General features: G+C 45.9%; 1 long non-coding RNA gene across 1 annotated transcript; it reads left to right on the plus strand.

The window, feature by feature from the left end:
* The first annotated feature begins 1,231 nt into the window (after nt 1-1,231).
* LOC135806936 (uncharacterized) lies at nt 1,232-2,106 on the plus strand. Its single transcript, XR_010551354.1, has 2 exons — nt 1,232-1,417; nt 1,674-2,106. It is a non-coding gene; the product is annotated as an uncharacterized LOC135806936 (long non-coding RNA).
* Nucleotides 2,107-11,241: the final 9,135 nt, after the last annotated feature.

The following is an 11,241-nucleotide window of genomic DNA, read 5'->3' on the forward strand; positions in this document are numbered from 1 at the left end:
GATGGCAAACTTCTGGCGAGTCACGGAGAAAATGATGTGGAGGACTTGACTGATGACGTTGTGAAGAATAAAATTGACGGACTGAAGAAGCTGGGCAAGAAGATGATGGAGAAGTGGATCGTTCCTATACTGAAAAGGAACAAAAAGGAGCCCCCTACTGGATCAGGAGTGGATGACGACGACCAGCAGCTTGATGGCGATGCGATTGAGGAGGTCGATTGGTCGGAAATCGAAAACAAGTGCAAGTGGCATCTCGTCAGGCTATACTTTGAACTGTTCGGCGATCACCCCACCTGGGGCTGTGGACTTGGAGGAGCTGTCGACACAGCTGCTGTTGTTTGTGAGGAATCGCAAGGTGCTACCAAGCTTGTGGTTGCAGCTCCAGTTGGTGAGACCAACTCCACGTCCAGTACATCGTCTGAGGATGATGGCGCAGCACAAGGAGTACGTACAAAACGAAAGCGCCATGAGCTTGTTGATCACGACATGGACAGTGATGATGATGATGATGATGATGATGATGATGATACTCTCCCAGTAACTCCACCACCAAAGGCAGTGAAGGCTGAGCAGAAGGCGACGCCGACAGCAAGTGGAACGTCCCGGGTGGCGTACCAGCAGCAGCAGTTCCTGACGCAGTATGCAGACATCCAAGCCCAACAACAGGGAAAGGAGCATACATTCCAGGTTTGTGCATGTGTTTGTGCATCTTTTGTATGTGTGCCGGTGTGTGTGCGCACATCTGTAATTTTTATGCATGTAGATGTCTGGAATTTTTGATTTCCTGGATATGCAATAATAATTATCAAGAGTGTATAAACAAAAGTATGCAACTGTGGTTATGGGTCAGTGCGCGGCGTGCTGCCTTCATTACGTAACTTGCCTCCATCACGCTCTGAAAGCATGCACTCAAACCCAAAATTGATTGGGCGAGCCCATCCGTTTCCGCTCGATTCGTTCCAGCACTTCCAAGATCTCTAAACTTTTGGCACGTGAACTCCAGTTCCGTACGAAAGTTCATTTCAAACCAGAGGGAAAGTGCGGTGTTTGATTTTGCGCAGTGCGCAGACTGCAGCTGAATGTTGTAATGAAGGCAGCGTGCCGCGCATCTGGCCAATAGAAAAGAGATCACAGTTGCATACTCCTGTTTATGGACTGTTGTGATTATATTTGATTGAATTTGATATACGTGGACTAGTGTAAAGTAAATACTGATTTTGTTATTGTTGCCCCTTTTCTCAATGCTATAGACTTCACTGTTACAACAGACGATGACCCACCAGTCCAACCTGGCAAAGGACCGGAATACTCAGCTGCAGCAAAACCAGACGTTTCAGGCGGGCTTGCTACAGAATATGATGGCATTTCAAGCGAACCTCTTCAAGAATATCCTTCAGGATGATAAAAATGATGAAAAGTAAGTATTAGTCAAATTATATTGAATGGTTTACGATTGGCACCCCGAGGACTGTTTCTCATCGTAACAATTTCTGTTCGAAGAAATATTTCATTAATGTTCAATGTAAATTTTGATACTTGAAGAAGTATAATAATTATTACTTTGTTTTTGAGCAATCTGTGTGAGGCAAGGAGTTTGTTCATGATGCTTCATCTTCTATATCTAATGTCTCTTCATTTGTTTGTCTGCTTGTATGCCTGCATTTTCCCTGTAGGTGATGGTCTGGTGTGTGAAGATTCAAACACGACAGCGTTTGCACAAGCATCCGTTCAGTCACAGCTTGATGGCGACGATATGTGCACAGAGTGTAGAGTAATGCCCTAGGTTTTCTTCCTTCACATTACACATTGGCGTGCATGCACAAAATTACTGCTGCTTATTCTATTCTCCTGTTCTTATGTAGTTGTTTTTCAATATTATCGCTGGTATCCCATGTCAAGGACAATGCTCAGTTGAACGTTTAGTCAGGCTGTCCCGGTACTCTTGATACAGCATACCTGCAGTATCACGTGTCTATACTCTATACTACTTGTTCATATTGCTGTTTTATGGTCAATTCAGAAAGGTCATCGGTCATAAATGTGTCGTTACATTACATTGTAGTACCAACTTGGTATGTCTAGCAAAACAATATTGTGATCATCATAGCTCGGCTGAACGGGTCTACCAATGAGTTATTTTTCAGTGTATGCTACAGGCTGTGGACATGAAGCAGTTGGGATTTCGCAAATGCAATACATATTTACAGACACACAAGAAGAAATGCATGCAAGCACCAGTACGTTGGAATAGTACTCGGACGCACAGCCAAACTTGCGAGTAACGACCTCGGATACAACCATAAAAAAGCGAGTAATGACACTTCTCATCCTCGGCCACATGCTGTTACTTGAATGTTAAACTGTGTACGCATACACCCGCAAAGGAGCATGTCACATGCCCGGACATGTAGAACCTCCGGCAAATTGTCGGTTCACAGAAAACACATTCGTGTCAGCATCAAAGCTAGCAGCACTCACTAGGCTGAATGGCTCAAACACAAAGCGGGAAAAAATGAAACAATACCCAAATCGGGTGCATGAAAAAGAGGAGAGGGAATTGGAGAATTACAGAAACCCATTTGTTTTTTTGCCCGCAATTTAGTGGTAAAAAGAAATCCTACATTATCTACCGGTACACACATACAAAGGAAGGTAGGACCACCAAGCTTTCTCCAATTTTAGGAACAGAAACGAGAAAGGAAGAAAATATTTACTAGTACACATTCCGGTACATGTAATTGTACATCTGAGTGTGTGCCCAGCGAGAGCAACGATGTTGCATGATGCACGGTGACTTCAGCTGGTCTATAGTTCCCAGACTCTCTTCATTCCTACTAAACCTGATGCAAGGGGAAATTGGCATGTGTGTACGCAGCAATGGCGTTGCGGACACCATCACCACCTGCCTCTCTCTCCGCATTCGCATGCTCATCCTGTCCAGGATGGTGTGCAGCGTACTGCGCTGGATCTATCGTCCACTGCTGCTCAAACGGACAGCTCCAGCGCTCGCACAAGTTATGCAGCGAGCACGCAACCACAGCAACATCAGCAGCGAATCTAGGATTCCTGATGCTGCTATGCACCAAGATGCGGAACCGGCCTTTCAGTCTCCCAAAAGCTTGTTCCACTACTCTGCGGGTGCGAATGAGGCGGTAGTTAAATGACTGCTGCTGAGGAGCGACAGGGGTAGAGAAGCATTTCATCGTGAACGTGTTGAGGGCAAAAGCGGAATCAGCTACAAGGTATGGCTGGATCGCCATGCCTCCGATTGGCAACGGATCGCTGACCAACCACACCTTGTCCACTATCTTTTGCCTCAGTGCAGATGCTGCAAAGGTTGCTGCGTCTCCAACAGAGCCAGGTCTGCCACAGTTCACGTTGATGAAGATGCCTCTGGCATCAACAGTTCCGAGAATCATTATGGCTGGATACTTTTTGTAGCACCAATAAACATCGCCATGGGCTACAGGCTTCTCAATGTCCATGAAAGTGCCGTCGATCGCTCCCCCACAGTAGGGCAGCCCACACAAGTCTTGGAAATCCGCCATCACTCTCGTTAACTCTGGCCCTTGGGGGAATGCAATGGTCTTTGGTACCAACTCCGTTACAAACACATTGACAGTGTCGTGCACAATGTGGACGGCAGTGGTTTTTCCCACTCCGTACAACAATGCAAGCTGGGCATAGGAGGGAGCATGGGCAAACCAATGCAGTGTAATTGCAAGACGTTTGCTCGACGACACACTCTTCCTCATGTGCGTGTCCTGCCTGGTCAGAGAGTTCCCTACAAGAACGTGGAGTCTCCAAAACGCCTCGCGTCCCATGCGAAAGTTGTGTTTGTACTGGCTCTCCTCCCAATCAGCAAATCCACGTGCAGTCATTGTTGGCAGACATTGCAAGAATTGACTCTGCCAAATACCAGGGCCGCGCAGGGCACACCAAAATCTCCTGCGGGCACGTCCTCGTCTCCAAAAATCCTTGAACATAGGCATACTCAGCAGTGCCATCCACAAAAAGCTAGTGTCAGGGATCGATCGGGTTTTGTGCATGCTGCTGCAATCTACAAGTTCTGCTTCGTCGCTTCCACCTTTCAAAATAATTTCTGTGAATAGAGCAAGAGCTTGAAACGACAGCATGACAGCAAGAACCTTTTTTCTCCTAGGCCAACACGCCATCGTGACAGTCACAGCACCACGAGCAACACCAACAACTACAATCCTGAAGAAAACAACACTACAAAGAAGCTCGAACAAACTGCCAGAACAAGCTAGCTAGCTAGCTGTGGGTAAAGTTTGGAGTTCGAACGTTCGCGCGAAAATAATAATGATCACGCGACTGCGCCATGCATGGTTTCCATGACCACCTGGCCAGAAACTCGAGCCGCATGCCGCGGAACCTCGCGTGACGAATGTAGTGTGGAACCGAGCGGCTTCGCGTCAGCATGCGCTTCTGGCTCACGCAACGCGGACGCGAGCCGCAGTGGAACCCGGCCCTGAGGGTTAGCGTTCGGTTTTGCGTTTGCGCCTGCATTCGCATTGCCTGTGGCTTAGAATTGCAATTAGCTGGATGCCTTGGTATTATATTTTGCTCTAGGATTAGGGTTAGAGTTAGGGTTAGGGTTAGCGGTAGGGTTAGGGTTAGGGTTAGGGTTAATGTTTTTGATCGTTTTCGCCAGCATTGGTTCAGGATTAGGCTTAGAATTGCAATTAGCTGTACCCCTTGCTAATAGCCTTTAATTTAGGGCTAGGGCTAGAGTTAGGGCTAGGATTAGGGTTTGGATTAGGGCTAGGGTTAGGGTTAGGGTTTGGGTTAGCGTTTAGTTTTGCGTTTGCACCAGCTTCGCATTGCCTGTTTCTTAGAAGTGCAATTAGCTGTATGCCTTGCTACTAGATTTTCGTTTAGGATTAGGGTCAGGGTTGGGGTTAGGGTAGGGTTAGGGTTAGGGTTAGGGTTAATGTTTTTTATCGTTTTTTTATCGTCTCCGCCAGCATTGGTTCAGGATTAGGCTTAGAATTACAATTAGCTGTACCCCTTCCTGATAGCCTTTGGTTTAGGGCTAGGGCTACAGTTAGGGTTAGGGTTAGGGTTAGGGTTAGGGTTTTCAACAGCATTAGTTCAAGGCCAGGCTTAGAATTGCAAATAAATGTAAGCCTGGGTATTAGATTTGGTTCAGCGCTAGGCTCAGTGTTTGGGTTAGGGTTAGGGTTAGGGTTAGGGTAAGGGTTAGGGTTAGGGTTAGCGTTCGGTTTTGCGTTTGCGCCTGCATTCGCATTGCCTGTGGCTTAGAATTGCAATTAGCTGGATGCCTTGGTATTATATTTTGCTCTAGGATTAGGGTTAGAGTTAGGGTTAGGGTTAGCGGTAGGGTTAGGGTTAGGGTTAGGGTTAATGTTTTTGATCGTTTTCGCCAGCAATGGTTCAGGATTAGGCTTAGAATTGCAATTAGCTGTACCCCTTGCTAATAGCCTTTAGTTTAGGGCTAGGGATAGAGTTAGGGCTAGGATTAGGGTTAGGATTAGGGCTAGGGTTAGGGTTAGGGTTTAGGTTAGCGTTTAGTTTTGCGTTTGCACCAGCTTCGCATTGCCTGTTTCTTAGAAGTGCAATTAGCTGTATGCCTTGGTACTTGATTTTCGTTTAGGATTAGGGTCAGGGTTGGGGTTAGGTAGGGTTAGGGTTAGGGTTAGGGTTAATGTTTTTTTATCGTTTTTTGATCGTCTCCGCCAGCATTGGTTCAGGATTAGGCTTAGAATTACAATTAGCTGTACCCCTTCCTGATAGCCTTTGGTTTAGGGCTAGGGCTACACTTAGGGTTAGGGTTAGGGTTAGGGTTAGGGTTAGGGTTAGGGTTAATGTTTTTTTTGTCTTTTTTTTCTCTTTTTCGACAGCATAAGTTCAAGGCCAGGCTTAGAAATTCAAATAAATGGAAGCTTAAGGTATTAGATTTGGTTCAGGGCTAGGGTCAGTATTTGGGTTAGGGTTAGGGTTAGTGTTAGGGTTAGGGTTAGGGTTAGCGTTTGATTTTGCGTTTGCACCAGCATTCGCATTGCCTGTGGCTTAGAGTTGCAATTAGCTGTATGGCTTGGTATTAGATTTTGGTTTAGGAATAGGGTTAGGGTTGGGGTTAGGGTTAGGGCTAGGTTTAATGTTTTTTATCGTTTTTTGATCGTTTTTGCCAGCATTGGTTCAGGATTAGGCTTAGAATTTCAATTAGCTGTACCCCTTGCTAATAGCCATTGGTTTAGGGCTAGGGCTAGAGTTAGGGCTAGTGTTAGGGTTAGGGTTAGGGTTAGGGTTAGGGTTAGGGTTAGCGTTTGGTTTTGCGTTTGCACCAGCATTCGCATTGCCTTTTTCTTAGAATTGCAATTAGGTGTATGCCTTGGTATTAGATTTTTGTTTAGGATTAGGGTTAGGGTTGGGGTTTGGGTTAGGGTTAGGGTTAATGTTTTTGATCGTTTTTTGATCGTTTTCGCCAGCATTGGTTCAGGATTAGGCTTAGAATTGCAATAAGCTGTACCCCTCCCTAATAGCCTTTGGTTTAGGGCTAGGTCTAGAGTTAGGGTTAGGGTTAGGGTTAGGGTTAGGGTTAATGTTTTTTGTCGTTTTTTTACTCGTCTTCAACAGCATTAGTTCAAGGCCACGCTTAGAATTGCAAACAAATGTAAGCTTGGGTAATAGATTTGGTTTAGGGCTAGGGCTAGAGTTAGGGTTAGGGTTAGGGTTAGGGTTAGGGTTTATGTTTTTTGTCGTTTTGTACTCGTTTACAACAGCATTAACGTTAGGTCAAGGCCAGGCTTAGAATTGCAAATAAATGGAAGCTGAAGGTTTTAGATTTGGTTCAGGGCTAGGGTCAGTGTTTGGGTTAGGGTTAGGGTTAGGGTTAGGGTTACGGATGCGAAAAACCCGGCTTCCAGCCGAGTCTCACGCGAAGCGTTATTATTATTATTTTTTAGGGTCAGTATTTGGGTTAGGGTTAGGGTTAGTGTTAGGGTTAGGGTTAGGGTTAGCGTTCTGTTTCGCGTTTGCACTAGCATTCGCATTGCCTGTGGCTTAGAATTGCAATTAGCTGTATGCCTTGGTATTTTATTTTGGTTTAGGATTAGGGTAAGAGTTGGGGTTAGGGTTAGGGTTAGGGCTAGGGTTAGTTTTAGGGTTAGGGTTAGGGTTAGCGTTTGGTTTTGCGTTTGCACCAGCATTCGCATTGCCTGTGTCTTAGAATTGCAATTAGCTGTATGCCTTGGTATTAGATTTTGGTTTAGGATTAGGGTTAGGGTTTGCGTTTGGGTTAGGGTAAGGGTTAGGGTTAATGTTTTTGTATCGTTTTTTAATCGTTTTCGCCAGCATTGGTTCAGGATTATAATTGCAATTAGCTGTACCCCTTCCTAATAGCCTTTGGTTTAGGGCTAGGGCTAGAGTTAGGGTTAGGGTAAGGGTTAGGGTTAGGGTTAGGGTTAATGTTTTTTGTCGTTATTTTACTCGTTGTCAACAGCATTAGTTCAAGGCCAGGCTTAGAATTGCAAATAAATGGAAGCTTAAGGTATTAGATTTGGTTCAGGGCTAGAGTCATTGTTTGGGTTAGGGTTAGGGTTAGGGTTAGGGTTAGCGTTCGATTTTGCGTTTGCACCAGCATTCGCATTGCGTGTATCTTAGAATTGCAATTAGCTGTATGCCTTGGTGTTAGATTTTGGTTTAGGATTAGGGTTAGGGTTGGGTCTAGGGCTAGGGTTAGGGTTAGGATTAGGGTTAATGTTTTTTATCGTTTTTTGATCTTTTTCCCCAGCATTGGTTCAGGATTAGGCTTAGAATTGCAATTAGCTGTACCCCTTCCTAATAGCCTTTGGTTTGGGGCTAGGGCTAGAGTTCGGGTTAGGGTTAGGGTTAGGGTTAGGGTTAGGGTTAGGGTTAGGGTTAGGGTTAATGTTTTTGTTGGCGTTTTTTTACTCGTTCTCAACATCATAAGTTCAAGGCCAGGCTTAGAATTGCAAATAAATGTAAGCTTTGGTATTAGATTTGGTTCAGGGCTAGGGTGTTTGGGTTAGGTTTAGGGTTAGGGTTAGCGTTCGGTTTTGCATTTGCACCAGCATTCGCATTGCCTGTGGCTTAGAATTGCAATTAGCTGTATGCCTTGGTATTATATTTTGGCTTAGGATTAGGGTTAGGGTTGGGGTTAGGGTTGTTGTTGTTGTTGTTACTATATTTTACTTCTCCAGAATTACAGGCAGTAGAATGCCTTCTCACTAGACCAGGTCTAGTTCTCACAAATGATGAAGAATGTGAATGAACATGCTAAAGCTAATGAAAAACAAGAAATAGAAAAAGATGAGAAAATCTTGTGTTATATATTTTATGACGGTATTTGTATGTGAGTGACAGTGATTAAATGACAAGGGAAAGAAAAGAAAAAGATAGAAAGAAAACAGTAAGGAATAAACGAAGCAGATGTATGAAATAGAAATAGAGAAGTTGAGGTATTTGAGGAGAAAAGTCAGTTTGTCGATTAGAGACCAAACCAAAAGATCAAAATGCACATGCCTGACGAATGAGTCAAGACAGAGAAAGCGTGTCAAGAACATCTGGGCACAGCAGGGCTTTGAAACCCAGAATATCTTCATGGCAACGAATATTTGCCGGAAGCCTGTTCCAATACACGCTGCCCACGAATTGCATGGACGCTCGAGATGCTGGTCCACGAACGAACGGAATTTGGAGAAGACGTGAGACCTGGCCACGTGTAACACGGCGTGTGCTTTGCTCAAGACCAGGTTCAGCGATCAACAGAAAGAAAGGCGAAAATAGCATGCTTGCATTGGAGGCAAGACATCTATGGACAAAAACAACAATCTTGAGCTTAAAATGTTGGATCAGTGGGGAAATATTTAATCTAGAAATAAGAGGTGCGGTCGGTGTTTGACGAGGGAGCTGAAACACAGCTCTGACTCCAGCCTTGCTGATCTTCCCCAAACGGTCGAGAAGCTGAGCTGTGAGGCTTGGGTAGAATGCTGCTGAAGCATAACACAGCTGGCTGTTTACCATACTGGTGTACCACGACCGTCGAGCTCTAAGCGTTAGTGAACGCCCGTGTCTCCACAATTGCCCTATGGTTTGTGCAGTTCTACGTGACACATAGTCGACATGTGGCCACCATGACAATTGGTCGTCAACGATCACACCAAGGTATTTTGCGGTGGCCGTCACCTTCAGTTGCTCGTTGTTGCAGAAAACATCGGGTGTGGCAATGGCTGCGCCACGAGGCTGAACGAACATGACCTGAGTCTTGCTGGCATTCATTACGAGGCCGATGTCTTCAAGCCATCGGGAGATATCAGTTACTGCTCTCGTCAGAGTTCTGCCAACAAAATCTAAGTCAGGATGGGAGAAATCAAAGATTATATCGTCAGCAAATTCTTGGTGATTGACAGTTGCAGGAAGTGCTGTGTGCAGATTACGGGTGTACAACACAAAGAGAATGGGTCTAAGAACGCTCCCTTGCGGAACACCACGCGTACAGCCAACTGAGCAAGACAAGCTGTCCAGCACCCTCACTTGCTGTGACCTGCCACTGAGGTAGTCACAGAACCAGTGTAGGGGTGCTCCTCCAATGCCTAGGGTGTGCAGTTCATTAACCAGCCTCTCATGTTGTACACGATCAAACGCCTTCGACATATCAATCATAACCAAACCGGTGTACTTGCGCTCGGATTTCGCTAATAGCCAGCGATTCACTGCTAGTACCAATGCATCTTCTGTTGAATGGCGGGGTCGATATGCAAATTGAGTCATCGGGTATAAATTATTGCTGTACAGATATTCTGTCAGCTGTCTCTTCACAAACTGCTCTAGGATACGCGAAACGATAGGGAGTAAGGATACATGTCTGTAGTTGCGGGCTGATGAGCGGTCTCCGGCTTTATGCAGGGGACTGATGTGGAAGTGCTTGAACGTGGTGGGCACAACACCACTCTGTAGTGAACTATTAATGATACAGGAAAGTGGAGGAGCAAGCACATTTGCACATTGCCGCAGGACAATTCCAGGTACAGAGTCACTGCCGGCAGCTTTGAATGGATCCACAGCTTTAAGACACTTTTCAACATCTGCAACACTTACAGGTTTGAAGACGTGAAGACTGTTGGCTGGCATTGGCCCAAGTGGCGGGTGCAGATTCTGTGGTCTGCTTGGGTCATTGACAATTTCACCGAAGACATGGCCGAGATCCTCAACAGAAACCTGAGGTATTTGACGTTCCTTCCGTCGCCCTGTGACTGTGTTCATTGCTGACCAAAGTTTCCGCTGATCAGGTGTGTTGCACTGGTTTACGAAGTACAGGTTACGAAGCTTTCGGTTAAGCTTCCTGGCAAAAGCTCTGGCGAGCCGATGTTGCTCACGAAGCACCTCATTGGCTTGATCCTTCATGAGTCGATGGTGTAGCCTGTTGCGGTGCCGTACTGCAGATACCAACTCCTCAGTTAACCAAGGACAGATCCGGCGACCACGCTTGCGCCTCGCCACCAAGGGGGCGTGCTCATCTAGTGTTTCCAAATAGCAGACGTGAATGCACCTGTCATGTCATTTATCGTGCCGTTCCGAGGGAACTGATGAAAGTGGACACACAGATCAGTCTGAAACTTCTCCCAGTCGATGGTGTGGATACGGCGACTCTGTCCGGGTTGTGATGTTCGGTTTACCCCTGTCTGGTTTACAGGCAAGTGTGCAAGGATGCCGAAATGGTCGCTAATATCTCCGTAAATCGTTTCACAGGCACCAGAAATGGGTGTATTTGACAGAAACAGATCTATGGTTGAAGCCGTGTGGCTCGTGACACGAGTTGGTGAGGTGACATAATTCCGAAGATTACTACTGGATAGTACTCGGTGCAGATGTTGTGCGTTCGGAGAGTTCTCACAGCTGTAATCAATGTTGGAGTCTCCAATGAGAACGGTAGATGCCTGAGGGCCTTCCATAGCAGTTTCTATGTTCTCTTGAAGAGAGTCCCAGTACGGCACTGGCTTGTCTGGAGGACGGTATCCACACCCGACAAGGAGAGTATCACCAGGACATCTGACTTCCAGCCATACAATCTCTAGCTCAGCAGCTTCCAAATCCATTCGTCTTCGGACAACCACAGACTCAAAGCAGTAAATGCCGACGCCACCACCTTGCTGGATGGGGCGGTCCTTCCTGAAAAGTTTATAATGAGGAATCGCCAATTCTCCATCACCAACATCGGGTTTCAGCCAGGTTTCT

The sequence above is a fragment of the Sycon ciliatum genome, chromosome 1 (genome assembly GCF_964019385.1).
Source record: "Sycon ciliatum chromosome 1, ocSycCili1.1, whole genome shotgun sequence".
NCBI classification, from domain to species: Eukaryota; Metazoa; Porifera; class Calcarea; order Leucosolenida; family Sycettidae; genus Sycon; species Sycon ciliatum.